Source organism: Miniopterus schreibersii, assembly GCF_964146895.1.
Source record: "Miniopterus schreibersii genome assembly, chromosome: 2".
In the NCBI taxonomy this organism is placed as follows: domain Eukaryota; kingdom Metazoa; phylum Chordata; class Mammalia; order Chiroptera; family Miniopteridae; genus Miniopterus; species Miniopterus schreibersii.
Genome location: NC_138102.1, coordinates 77,422,984 through 77,435,318, shown reverse-complemented (window position 1 = coordinate 77,435,318; position 12,335 = coordinate 77,422,984). Strand labels below are relative to the sequence as shown.

Sequence of the window (12,335 nt, the reverse complement as noted above, 5' to 3'; positions counted from 1 at the left end):
TGCCTTTTTGCTCTCTCTAGGGGAGGAGAAATCTCCTGATATCAGCAGCCAGGAGAAGGGCATATTTATAATCAGCCAAGGTGAGGGGGCTGTTCTCGAAGCTATATGCTCAGATTAGCTGTGCCACCGGCTTCAGGAAAGACTGAGTGCTGTCCCATGTCTCACTGGCCTCAAATTCATCAAGTTGAGAAACATTATCCCATGTGATTATGATCCAGCAGCAGACCACAGACTCCCCTGTGCCTCAGCTTCCTATGTCGCACACTAGGAGGGCTGGCATCACTAGCACTCAGGGCTTAGGCAGTGGCCATGGTATTTTCCTCTGACTCAGAACTCTTTTGCAAAGATCGTTAGGATAAACAATTGATATATTTGTTAACATTGGATTGATTTTAAATGCCTGGAGGTATTTAAAGATTTTTATGAGTTCAGATTTGAGGCTTCAGTTTAATATTTATTTAATAAATATTTATTAAATACCTACTATGTGCCAGGGACTCTCTTGGCACATTAATCAAAATATAGATAATTTCATCTACAATTTAGCAAAGGAAAGGGAAACAATTTATATGTAAAAATACTACATATTATATATGTAGTATATATAATATTATTTATATATAGTATTTTTACATATGTGTGTGTGTGTGTAAGTATTGGTTCATGAGTAGATAGAAAGAAAGAAAGAAAGAAAGAAAGAAAGAAAGAAAGAAAGAAAGAAAGAAAGAAAGAAAGAAAGAAAGAAAGAAAGAAAGAAAGAAAAAAAGAAAGAAAGAAAGAAAGAAAGAAAGAAAGAAAGAAAGAAAGAAAGAAAGAAAGAAAGAAAATAGTGTTTATGTGATATTTTAACAGAACAATCCTGTGGTGATATGGACACAGAAGGACCAAGCAGTTTTAGAGAGTTCTAGACAGTTCTAGAGAGTGCTTTGAAAATCTCACGCAAGGGTTTCGTTTTGTGAATGGGTCACACATGGGGGCAGATAGAGCCAAGAAAATATGGGGGAAGGGAGGGGACTTACATCTAGTAAGGGGGACTGGAAACTCAGCCAGGGGAGGACATGCATTCTGTTCCCAGGAAAGAGCTGCTAGAGTTTAGACCCCTCTCCTTCCTGTTGGCACTGGCCTCTTTCTCTTTAAGAAATTTGTACATATGAAAATCTAGACTTATAAATCTTGAACCTGATATTTGTGAGATCAAAGGATTCCTCACTTTATGAAGATACCTTTTAAAAACTGAGCTCCCTTGGTACTTTCAAATATAACCCAATCACCTACAAACCCCTGGGTTAGGAGTTCCTGTGCTATGGAAAGAGGGGTGCCTGGACGCATGGTCCTGTCCTTCACTAAGCAGAGGCATTTATGGGCCCTCTTAAAATTTTTTTTTTAATCTGAAGGAGACAGAGAAGGAGGCTCACAGATTAATGAGCAATCCTAACAGAAAAATCTTTCTGTTAATCCCAGTGTTCCTTATTGTTGTTTTCTCTCCTTTATTTTGCCCCAATTTTTATGTCTCCCTCCACACACACCCCCATCTGTAGATTCATTTTTATAAAGAAAATTGTCCTTTCACTGCCATTTTGACTTGATATGAAGTGAGTGACCTTCTTATCCCTGCCCAAAGCACCCCTTGTATCCCTGTTGCATTTTGAACTTGTTCTAGCCAAACAAGTTCCTATTTCGGAGAGGATCACAATGAACCACTTCTAATTCTAATCTCATTTCAAGTTTAGTTGATATGTTTTCTCTATGGAAATGACTTTTGGCCAAGTCAGGAATGAGCACAGCTATTAAACAAGAGCACTCATGAGAAATAGGGAAAAGGTACAATTTGTTTCCCCAAGAGGACATCATTGTCCTAGTGCTAAAGGGGACCATGTGGATGTCATGCTTCATTATGCATCTTCTTCCTCTTGTTTTGTATTCTAGTATGGATTTATCAACACCTGTCTGCAATCTCTTGTAACAGAGAAATTTGGTGAAGAGACATGGGAAAAATTGAAGTAAGTATATTAAAGGAAAGATGAAGAATTCCTGGGACAACTGGTAAGCTGTCAGCTTTTTTGAGGATTGTGGATTTTTGCTAACCTTTTGATCAAGCCAATTACTTGTTATTAAGGAGATCAATTCAAGTACCTTAAACATACCTATGAGATACAGAAAAACATGCTATACCCTATCTGTTAAGGAAGGTATTGGTCTCAATCTCTAAAACCAGCCTTAAAACAGGGTCCTAATGTGAATAATACCGATGTTACTCTACCTTCCATTCTATGAATGAATTCTTTTTTTTTTTTTTAATATATCTTTATTGATTTCAGAGAGAGGAAAGGAGAGGGAGAGAGAGATAGAAACATCAATGATGAGAGAGTCCTTGATCGAGCCCACAACCCGGGTATGTGCCCTGACCGGGCATCGAACCCTGATTGACTGGATCCTAGGTCGACGCTCAACCACTGAGCCACGCCCGGCCGGGCTATGAATGAATTCTTATTTGCTCTTTTTAATTGCAGAAGAAACTATTGCATTATTTCCACTGCACATAAATGGAGCTGCTGAAATCCCACAGAAGAGGGAATATATCCCTTTTAAGAGTAGCCAGGATTCCTCCTTAGGCATTCTTTAGTTAACATTACAGTTTTTCCTCTCTGCCTCCCTCTGGTAAACTCTTCATGCTGTTATCTACATGTCCATCTAGTTGCCTGTCTGACTCCTGTAATCTTGTGCTTTCCCTCTGCTTTCTTGGAAGCTGCCAGCCTTAAAAATATTAGAGGTTGAGGCTGAAGGGGTCCCAGAAGTCATTGGTCCTTGAGGAGGGAGGAGTAAAAAATTATAGAAAAATGATTAGCTTCCTCAGTCACACAAATGACACACAAAAGAAAACAATTAGGCTCTGCTTTGCCTATTAAAACTCCAAAAACTTGAAGTGATAATAATCAGTTCTGGTTAAGAGGCGGCAAAATGGGTAACTGCTGATGACATTGTAAATCAGTGCAGCCCATTTGGAAAACAATTCAACAATATGTAACAAAAGCTTTGAAAACCATGAGATCCTTTGAAGCAGTAATTCCATTCTTGAGAATTTATTCTTGAGAATCTATCCCCAGGGAAACACACATATCTATATACAACATACGTGTATATATATGAAATGTAATATAGCCTTGCATTTATAAATAATGAAAGAAAAAATTGCCTTTAATGTTCAAAACAAACCAACAGACAGATGGAATGGCAAAAGCAATGTGCATCGTTATATGTGATGATTGCAAAGATCATGAAGCAACCTTTACAATTTTATGCCAATGTTAAGTAAAAAACAAACAAACAAAATGAAACAAAACAAAACCTCTGAAAACAAGACACAAACTTACATAACCACTGGGTATGCAAATGAAAAAAGAGAAGGGCCAAAATAATAATAGTAATTGAATTAGAAAGATAAAATGCTGCATGGCTGAGTTTTTTCCTAATATCTATTTCCCTAATTTTGTATGTTTTCATTGCTTTTGTATTGTAAAAGCAACTTAAATATCTCAATGCAAATTTTTCTTCACCCCATCCTACCTCCACTTTACAAATAAAATAGAAATGAGCGTGCAGCAGACTTGCACGCACAAGGCTAAACTGAGGAGGAGCCAGGCAGGTCCCACAGCCTGAGCCCCCTCTCTACTATCCCACAGCATCCAGCTGCTCACACACATGTGCCCTGGCCCCCTTATTCTAGGGATGGGTAGCCTCAGGTCATTTCCATGGCATCTCTGGGCTAATTCACTCAGAGGGCCACAGTTTGGGTGGAAAAAAGAATCTCTGGTTTCATAAGGCAAATAATCCTTATTTCCTAATATTTCAAGGAGGAATGTTGAGTAATTATGATCAGAGAAAACTTGGACTGGTGGAAGCCTGAGAGCTCATCTAGCCAAGATCTTCTCATTTTACAGATGAGGAAAATGGGACCTAGAGACGCTCACTGACTTGCCCAGGACTGCAGAGCAAGTGGGCAACAGGGCCAGGATGCAATGTCAGCATCTTTTTTTTTTTTTAATTTATATTTATTGTTGAGAGTATTACAGGTGTCCCATTTTTCCCCCCCAATTCACCCCCTCCACTTTGCTCCCACCCCTTCCCCAGGCCTTCACCCTGTTATTGTCTGTGTCCATTGGTTATGCATATATGCATATAACTTCTTTGGTTAATCTATTCCCACCCTACACCCCCCTTCCCTCTTTCCTCTGAAATATGATCATCTGTTGCATCAGTCAATGTCTCTGGATCTATTTAATTTGTCAGATTCTTTTGTTCATTAACTTCTTCTTAAAGAAGACCCTTCAACATTTCCTGCAGTGCTGGTCTGGTGGTGATGAACTCCTTTAGCTTTTTATTATCTGTGAAGCTCCTTATCTGACCTTCAGTTCTAAATGATAGCTTTGCCAGGTAGAGCAATCTTGGTTGTAGTTCCATGTTTTTCATCACTTTGAATATTTCTTGCCACTCCCTTCTGGCCTGCAAAGTTTCTGTTGAGAAATCAGCTGACAGTCATATGGGTGCTCCCTTGTAGGTAACTAATTGCTTTTCTCTTGCTGCTTTTAAGATTCTCTCTTTGTCTTTAACTTATGGCATTTTAATTATGATGTGTCTTGGTGTGGGCCTCTTTGGGTTCCTCTTGTTTGGGACTCTCTGTTCTTCCTAGACTTGTGAGTCTACTTCTTTCCCCAGGTAGGGGAAGTTTTCTGTAATTATCTTTTCAAATAAGTTTTCAATTTCTTTCTCTCTTTTTTCCCCTTCTGGCACCCCAATAATATGAATGTTGGGTCTCTTGAAGTTGTCCCAAAGGCTCCTTATACTATCTTCATATGTCTGGATTCTTTTTTCTTTTTGCTGTTCTGGTTGGGTGTTTTTTGTTTCCTCATGTTCCAAATTGCTGATTTGATTCTCAGCGTCCTCTACTCTACTGTTGATTCCCTGTAAATTATTCTTCATTTCAGTTTGTGTAGCCTTCATTTCAAATTGGTACTTTACTATGTTATCAATTTTCTCAGTTATTTCCCTAATAGTATGTTTAATAGTATGCTTAAACATCCTTATAAACAAAATTCTGAACTCTGTATCTGTTAACTTGCTTGGATCTATTTCATGTAGATCCTCTTCTAGAGATTTCTTCTGTTCTTTCCTTTGTGACATGTTTCTTTGCCTCCACATTTTGGCTGCTTCCTGGTGTTTGTTTCTATGTATTAGATAGAGCTGATATGTCTCCTGGAATTTGTAGAGTGGCTTTGTGTAGTAAGTGTCCTGTAGGGTCCAGTGGCTCAGCCTCCTAGTCACCTGAGCTGGGCCTTCTAGGTGCTCCCCTGTGTGGGTTGTGTGCTCTGACCTGTTGTAGTTGAACCTTGGTTGCTGTTGGCATCACTGAGAGGAATTAACCCCCCAGGGCAATCAGCTGTGAGTACCAGCTGCAACTACAGCCAAAGAGCTGCTGTCCTGGAGACACCCCTATGGAGCAGGATTTACTTCAGTGGGGCTTTGGTGTTCACCAAGTGCGCCCCTTGAGTGTGTCACTCGTGGATGTGGTGGGGTTGTAATCCAGCGTGGTTGAGTCTTACCACCAGGTGCACTGTCTCTGGGGCCCCCTGGGTGGTGCAAAGTCAGCCTGTGCCTGTGCCTGTGCCTTGCCCAGGGCCACCCAGCATGAGCTACACAGCAAACTGTAGTTGGCTGCTACTTGTGCTGGGCTTGGAGGTGTCCAGGAGCGGCCAAGGTATGAGCCAATGCAGGCTGCCACTAGTGCCAGGCCTGGGGCCACTTATGAAGCCATATGGGGCATGATGCCTCTTGTTTGAGAGATTTTAGGAAAGTCCTAAGCATTAGGCTAGAGAGGCCACTTGCACAGAAAAGCCACTGGAAATAGCTTGGATGAGCTTGCAAATAGGGAGGGGCAGGACTTCTGGGAATCACTGGGGCGGCGCCAAAGGTGTGTCAGGTGCTGGAGATTCAAATATGGCGCCTGCCTGCTGGCTCGGTGGGGGAGGACTCGCCAAAGGAGCAATGGCCTCTGCCAGCTCTTCTGTCTCAGAGAAAGCTGCCCCTCCACCTCTAGCCCTGATTTCAGGCAGGTTAGCTCCTCCCCAAGTGTCCTGGGTTCCTTTCAAGCTGCTGCCCGGCGCTGGGGCTCAGAGGGAGGCGTCTGACTGAGTCTGTGCGCAGCCCTTTGAGAGGAAAGCGTGGGGCACCCGCAGCCTCTGAGACCCTCAGCCACAGTCCCCGTTGGTTTCACAGCCCAAAGCTGTGGGGCCTTCTCTTCTTGGCCCTGGAGCCCTGGGCTGGGGGGCCTGATGTGAGACTGAGACCCCTCGCTCCTCCAGGGACCCTCTGCCCTCGGGATATCCCTCCCGGGTTTGAACCGCAGCACTTGGCCCTCTGCCCAGTCTCCGAGATTCAGCCCTGATCTGCCCTCGTCTCCGCCCCTCCTACCGGTCTTGGTGCTTCTTCAGTTCCCTGGTTGTAGGGCTTCTGTTCGGCCAGATCTCAGGAGGCTCTGAGTGATGGCGGTTCTGTATTTCAGTTGTAATTTTGATGTGGTTGCGGGTGGCGGCGGGTATAGCTGTTACCTACGCCACCCCCTTGTTTCTCCCCAGTGTCAGCATCTTGAAGGGGCCCTTCTCAACCCCCTAAGCTGCCTTGGTGAGAGAAACATTTGAAGACTCTGAGGCTTTTTTTAAAAACAGCTGTTATGTTGTCAAGGATAAACTCAGTAAGAAAGGGAAAGAAAAATGGGTCTCATATTAAGCACTTACTTTGGGCCAGGCCCCTTCCATAATGATCTAATATCAAAGCCCAATGAGTACACTGCCAGGCCGGCTGTGGTCTCCTTTCACCCAGGAGAAAACTGAGTCCCAGAGAGGACCTTGCTGAGCGCCACATAGTTAAGTAACAAGGCTGGGACTGGAAGCCAGGCCTGTGACTGGAAGACTTCTCTTTCAAATGCGCTGCAATGCCTGGGGGAAGGAAGAGAGACTGGCAACAGGAGGAATTTCCATTCACACCGAGTCTCTGGGTGAAAAGAGAGGTGCATCCCTTTAAACCCACATTCACTGAGCTTTTATGCTACTATGCTTGGGACAGATAAAATGCAAACACAGGGGGATTAAAGAGTCAAGTAGAAATGTCACACATGTAGCTGGGACATAGGAGCTAGATGCCAGAGGTCCACTTCAGATGGGAAACTAGAATCATTTGCTCTGTTCACAAACTGGGCAGGAGCAGGCCAGCTGCCAGAGGGTCGGCTGCCTCTACCAGTGTGCAGTCAGTCTTAGGGGAGGAAGGAAGGGAGAGGTGGTGAGTGAAGACTGGCCACTGGGTGGACGTGGGCTGGGAACCGAAGTCACTGGATATGGCTGCAAGGGCCCAGGAAGTTGTAGTTGGTTTCAGCAGGGACTCTGGAGCTTGGGGTCGAAGCCCAGATTCATTGCTTACAGTCTGTATGACCCTGGGAAAGTCTACTTAAGTACTCTGTGGCCCAGGTGCTTCATCATAAAATAACGATACTAAAATTACTTGCCTCATAGTGATTGTTGCAAGTGTTAGATGAGATAATACAAATAAGACACTTGGAGAAAATATTCTCGGTCAGAGGTGAGCACTGAACAAATGAAATCCGTGTTATTGAAACTGATGCTCACTATTTGCCTATTTTCCGGATGCTGGTCTTCAGGTGAGTGGGGAAAGGTGGAGGGGCAGTAGGGCTTGCATCCCACTGGACTGGATTGGAGTCCTGGCTTTGCTGCTTGAAACTGTGTGTTCTTGGGCAGGTTACTTTGCCTCTCTAAAGCTCTGTTTTCTCATTGATAAAAGGAGAACAACGCACCTATCTTCTAGGGTGAGGAGAGGACTGAGTGGGAAAATATGCCTCATAGGACATAGGTCCTCAGTAAGTGCTGTTTCCCCTCAGTGAGGTGTACCATTAACACTGGACTATATTTGACATTAATAGGCATCACTTTGCTGCTGGTCAGATTAATGTGCCTTCTGTCTTGTCAAGACAGATATTCCTCTAAGGTGTCCTCTTTGCTCAGAAGAAAGTTGGTTTCCTATAATTAACATTATTTGGTGCCTCTGCTCCTCTTTTCAGACTGGTCTTCCCAAAACCCGGGTGGACCATTATCCAGCCCTGCCTTTAAGACCCCCATAAACACTGTGACCAGCCCATTAGAAGGAGGGATACAATTTTGTTGATTGATTTTTGACTCATGATCCTTGTACCATCTGAATTCCTGGTTAGGACCTTTGGCATTGGCTCAGCTGATGGCCCAGAAAAGCCTGTCCTGACTAGGGGAGAGCTCAGGGCTCAAAATACCTGGAAATAACCAGATGTAGCTGGAACACTGAGACATGAGAGGCGGTAAAACAACAAAGTGTTCAGGAGGCTGAGATACACTGTTTAAAGAAGGCCTCCTGCCCTATTCTGCATTACAGAGCACAGGTAACATGACCAGCTACCAGGGCCTCGATTCAGTGAGATTTTCAACATATTTTTGCAAATTCAGGAAAACAAACCAAAACAGCTCTCCAGGAGAAGTGGATGGAAGAGGCTTTTCCCAGTTTGGATCCTTAGTATGACCACACTGGCAGGAATGGTACATTTTCTCTTCCTGCTTTTAGAGGGGCAGTTCTCACAGCATTTCCAAATAGACAGGAAGCCCTGGAATCCAGAGGAACTCCAAGGTGATAAGGACATTTGCACAAGGGGTGCAAAAGGGTGCAAAGGTATCAGAGAAATATGTCTGGGAACATAACACCCAGTGGGGATATATCCTGAGTCTGTGTCACACCTTTAATCTTGAAGTACCAATTTTCTGCTTCACTGAGTCTCAAATGATATGTTTATATATAGATATCTATGTGATTGCATTAAAATGCATCTTTAAACAAAAAGCAACGCCTAGCTAATAAGCTCAACCAGTGATGAAAACTGCATCATATTAGAAGTTGTTTAAAAAACAACTGTAGTGCAGAAAACTCGATTTATAAAATGCAAATTAAGACAAGATTATTTGCTGTGCAAAAGGCTTTTCCTTCAGGCTACATTTAATAATAACAAATTCCCTGGTGCTTTTATAATAGAATTTTAGCTAAAACAGAAAGACCCATCAATTCCTACCCAAATTTTAAGAAGAAATAATTAGGTAAAATAAAGTATGTCACCATACTTTATGACATAAATCTTATTTTATATGAAATTATCAGTAACAGATATTTCTCCTCCTTTGCCTGCATTGTTTATTTCCCTCATATAATCTAGATTTATAGATTTCTAATTATGTGAACTACTCTTTTTAACCTCCTCGCTAAAACCTTTATCAAGATTTAACAATGAGGAGCAACTAATAGGTTTGGAAGAGTGAGGCTTCTGGAGTTAGATACACCTGTACATTTCCCTAGTTCACTCACTAGCTGTTTGACATGAGCAAGTTTATTTATTCAACAAATATTTATTTAGCTCCTAGTATGTGCCAAACAGAATTCCCGGCACTGGGAATAGTGGTGAAGGGAACTGACAGGGGCACTGTTCTCTGGGAATGTATATTCCAATGTGGGTGGCAGACAATAAACAAGTGAATTTTAGAAGTAAATAAAAATTTCTCAGATTGTGCTGAGTACTATAAAAATATAAGGTACTTGATAGTGACCAGGGAGAAAAGATGCCAGTTTCCCTGCAGTGGTCCGAAAAGACCTCTTTGCAAAGGTGATATTTGAGCTGAGAGACAGGAGGAGCCGACCAGCTTTGTGTCAGGGAAATATGTGTGTTCCAGGCAGAGAACAGCAAGTGCAAGGATCCTGAGGTAGGACTTTGGTCAATTTGAGAAGAAAATTCATTGTGGCTGGAATACCATGAGCCAGAGTCCAGTAGGAGATGAAAGTGGAGAAGTAGTCAAGGATCAGAATATATAGGTATGTGGAAGATGGAAAGGAGTTGAAATTTTAGTCTAATTGCAATGGTCTCTGAGCCTTGGTGTTCTCACTTGTAAATGGGAATAATAATGGTGCTCAGCTCATCTGCTTGTGAGGACTGGGGACTAATAAGGTGAAGCATCTGGCACTGTGGTTGTGGAAGTTACTCCAGAATTTTGGTTGCAAGGATCAGCAATTCACTATGTGAACTGAAGTTTACAGAAGTTGGTAGGAGGATTCAAGGGAAGCTCAGTAGGTGAGTTTCTATTTCTGAGCCTATTTTCATATTTACTATATTTTCTTGGCTCTCTCTGCCAATCTCTTAATTTCTAGAGATCACCATAACTGATTGGCTCAGTTTCTCAGGGTCTCAATTCCAGATGCCTGAGACAGAGGATTGGGTGGCCTGACTTTGGTCAGGTACCCATAGCCCAAACAGGTGGACTTTGGAGGGTAGGGTCCCTACAATAGGTTATGAGTAGAGCCACCATTTTTGACATGTCTTCTCCATGTATAAGTAAATTCATGAAGATGGAATGAATCTATGTGTGTATGAATGGAAGGTGAATCAATAAATGGTTTATGGATGTATTTAATATTATGATATTATTACATATACAAAATATAAGTTATTTTTCTAATAAAAGCCATTGAAAGTAAAGCTTGAGAAATAATTGTGTTTAGTGGGAAAAATGGAAGATAAATTTAGCAAGAGTAGAAACAGAGATTATAAGCCCTGAATTTACGTAATTTGGAGAGTCTCTTTTTAAAAAATGTATAAAATTACAAATAAAAATTAAGCTACAAAAGTGAGTAGTTATTTAGAATGAGAAAAAATTTAAAAACCTGACAGCATAAACATAAAAAGCCATAAAGGTAACATTTATTTATTATTACTATTATTATTTAGCTACCTGACTCACTTGTATGATATTTTACTGCATATTTGGCTGCTTTTGGTTTACTCATTCCTATGACAATGATTTAATAAGATCATTTTTTCATAAAGAGAATAGAATGAATATTCCTCTGACATGGCTGGCTTCAGATTAGTTTTTATTGTATTTTATTTTAATTGATAGCTTAGACAAATTTCTTTCAGCACATCTACAACTTTCTTAGCAGTTTTTTGTGGAAGCGTGCTTCTCTACTGATGGCAAATCCTAGAAGAACACCAGCCCTTAATCTCCCTCTGCATGTCTCACCCCTTTGCCCCCACCTTCCTGCTGCTGTTTTAGGGAAAGTTCTCTGGGAATCAGAGAATTGCAGCCTCTCCTTAGGATGCCTTTGGGGGGACTTACATTAAGATCTGGATGCTTGTTGAATCTACAAGGAGAAGGTGACTCTGGGGGCTGAGTGGCCTGCAGTCCCTCCCACAGGCACCCAAGACCACCATCAGGGCATTCAGGGTGAGCCCTTAGGCTGCAGATGGCTCCAAACTAGATGGGGCTGGGCAGGGCTGCTTCTTCCCCAGAAGCCCTAGCTTCATTAGCTCCCAAAGCAAATCTGATTCACTCTGGGTTTAAATGACAAGTTCTCAAAACATTTTGGACTTTATTGAAGACCCCCAATCACTTTTAGCTATTGAAATTTACTATATTAGAAATTAAAGCAGAGAAAATTTAAAATTGTTATTTTTTAATTCATCTAGAAGCAACAATAATAAACCTATTGCATATCAGCATAAATAACATATTTTTATGAAAAATAACTATTATTCAAATAAAAAATTAGTGAGAAGAGTGACATTGTTTTACATTTTTGCAAATCTCTTTAATGCTTGACTTACTAGAAGATAGCAACATTCTATTCTTCACACTTTCTGTTGTGATCTGTGGTTTTTCGTTGAACTATGTGAAGAAAATATAGAAGGAGGAAGTACTTTAATACTCTTTTCAGATAATTGTGGAGATTCTTTTAAATCTCATGAATGCTCCACCTCTGGTAGTATCTCAAAGATCAGTTACAATGTTGAATGTGAAACCATACCAATGACCTTTCTCATACTCCATTACGTGGAAATCCTGTGGTCTGTTACACTTTGAAATAAACCTTATACCGTCATTTGGTGGTATTATGCATTAGTCATTTAGAAAACATCGGCTCACTGAGTTTTGCAGATCTTATGAATTTTGACATAATACGTTATACAGTATTAAATCACATTTGTCGACATCACCACAATCTCATCAAAGCCTTTAAGAATTGAGAAGCTAATGAGTTCACAGTAGCAGATGCAAATTTTACAAAATTCCAATTTTCACTCAAAAGCTTGAGTTTTCTCATTGGCAACAAATTCTGTCAGTTATTATCGTTGAATGACAAGCTAAGCTTTTTCTTTTTTTTTTTAAAGAAAATGTCTACTAAATAACAAAGTCTGAGTAACCGTTGTT

The 12,335-nt window shown here is 41.3% G+C and overlaps 1 protein-coding gene across 1 annotated transcript in view; it reads left to right on the top strand.

Annotated features, from left to right (window-relative positions):
- Positions 1-1,932: 1,932 nt before the first annotated feature.
- LOC308552440 (guanylate cyclase soluble subunit beta-2-like) overlaps positions 1,933-12,335 on the top strand; it is a gene marked incomplete at its 3' end in the record, with an annotated part of 72,173 nt that continues 61,770 nt past the window's right edge. Inside the window, exon 1 of the mRNA XM_081127739.1 lies at positions 1,933-2,000. The remainder of the gene's footprint in view (positions 2,001-12,335) is intronic.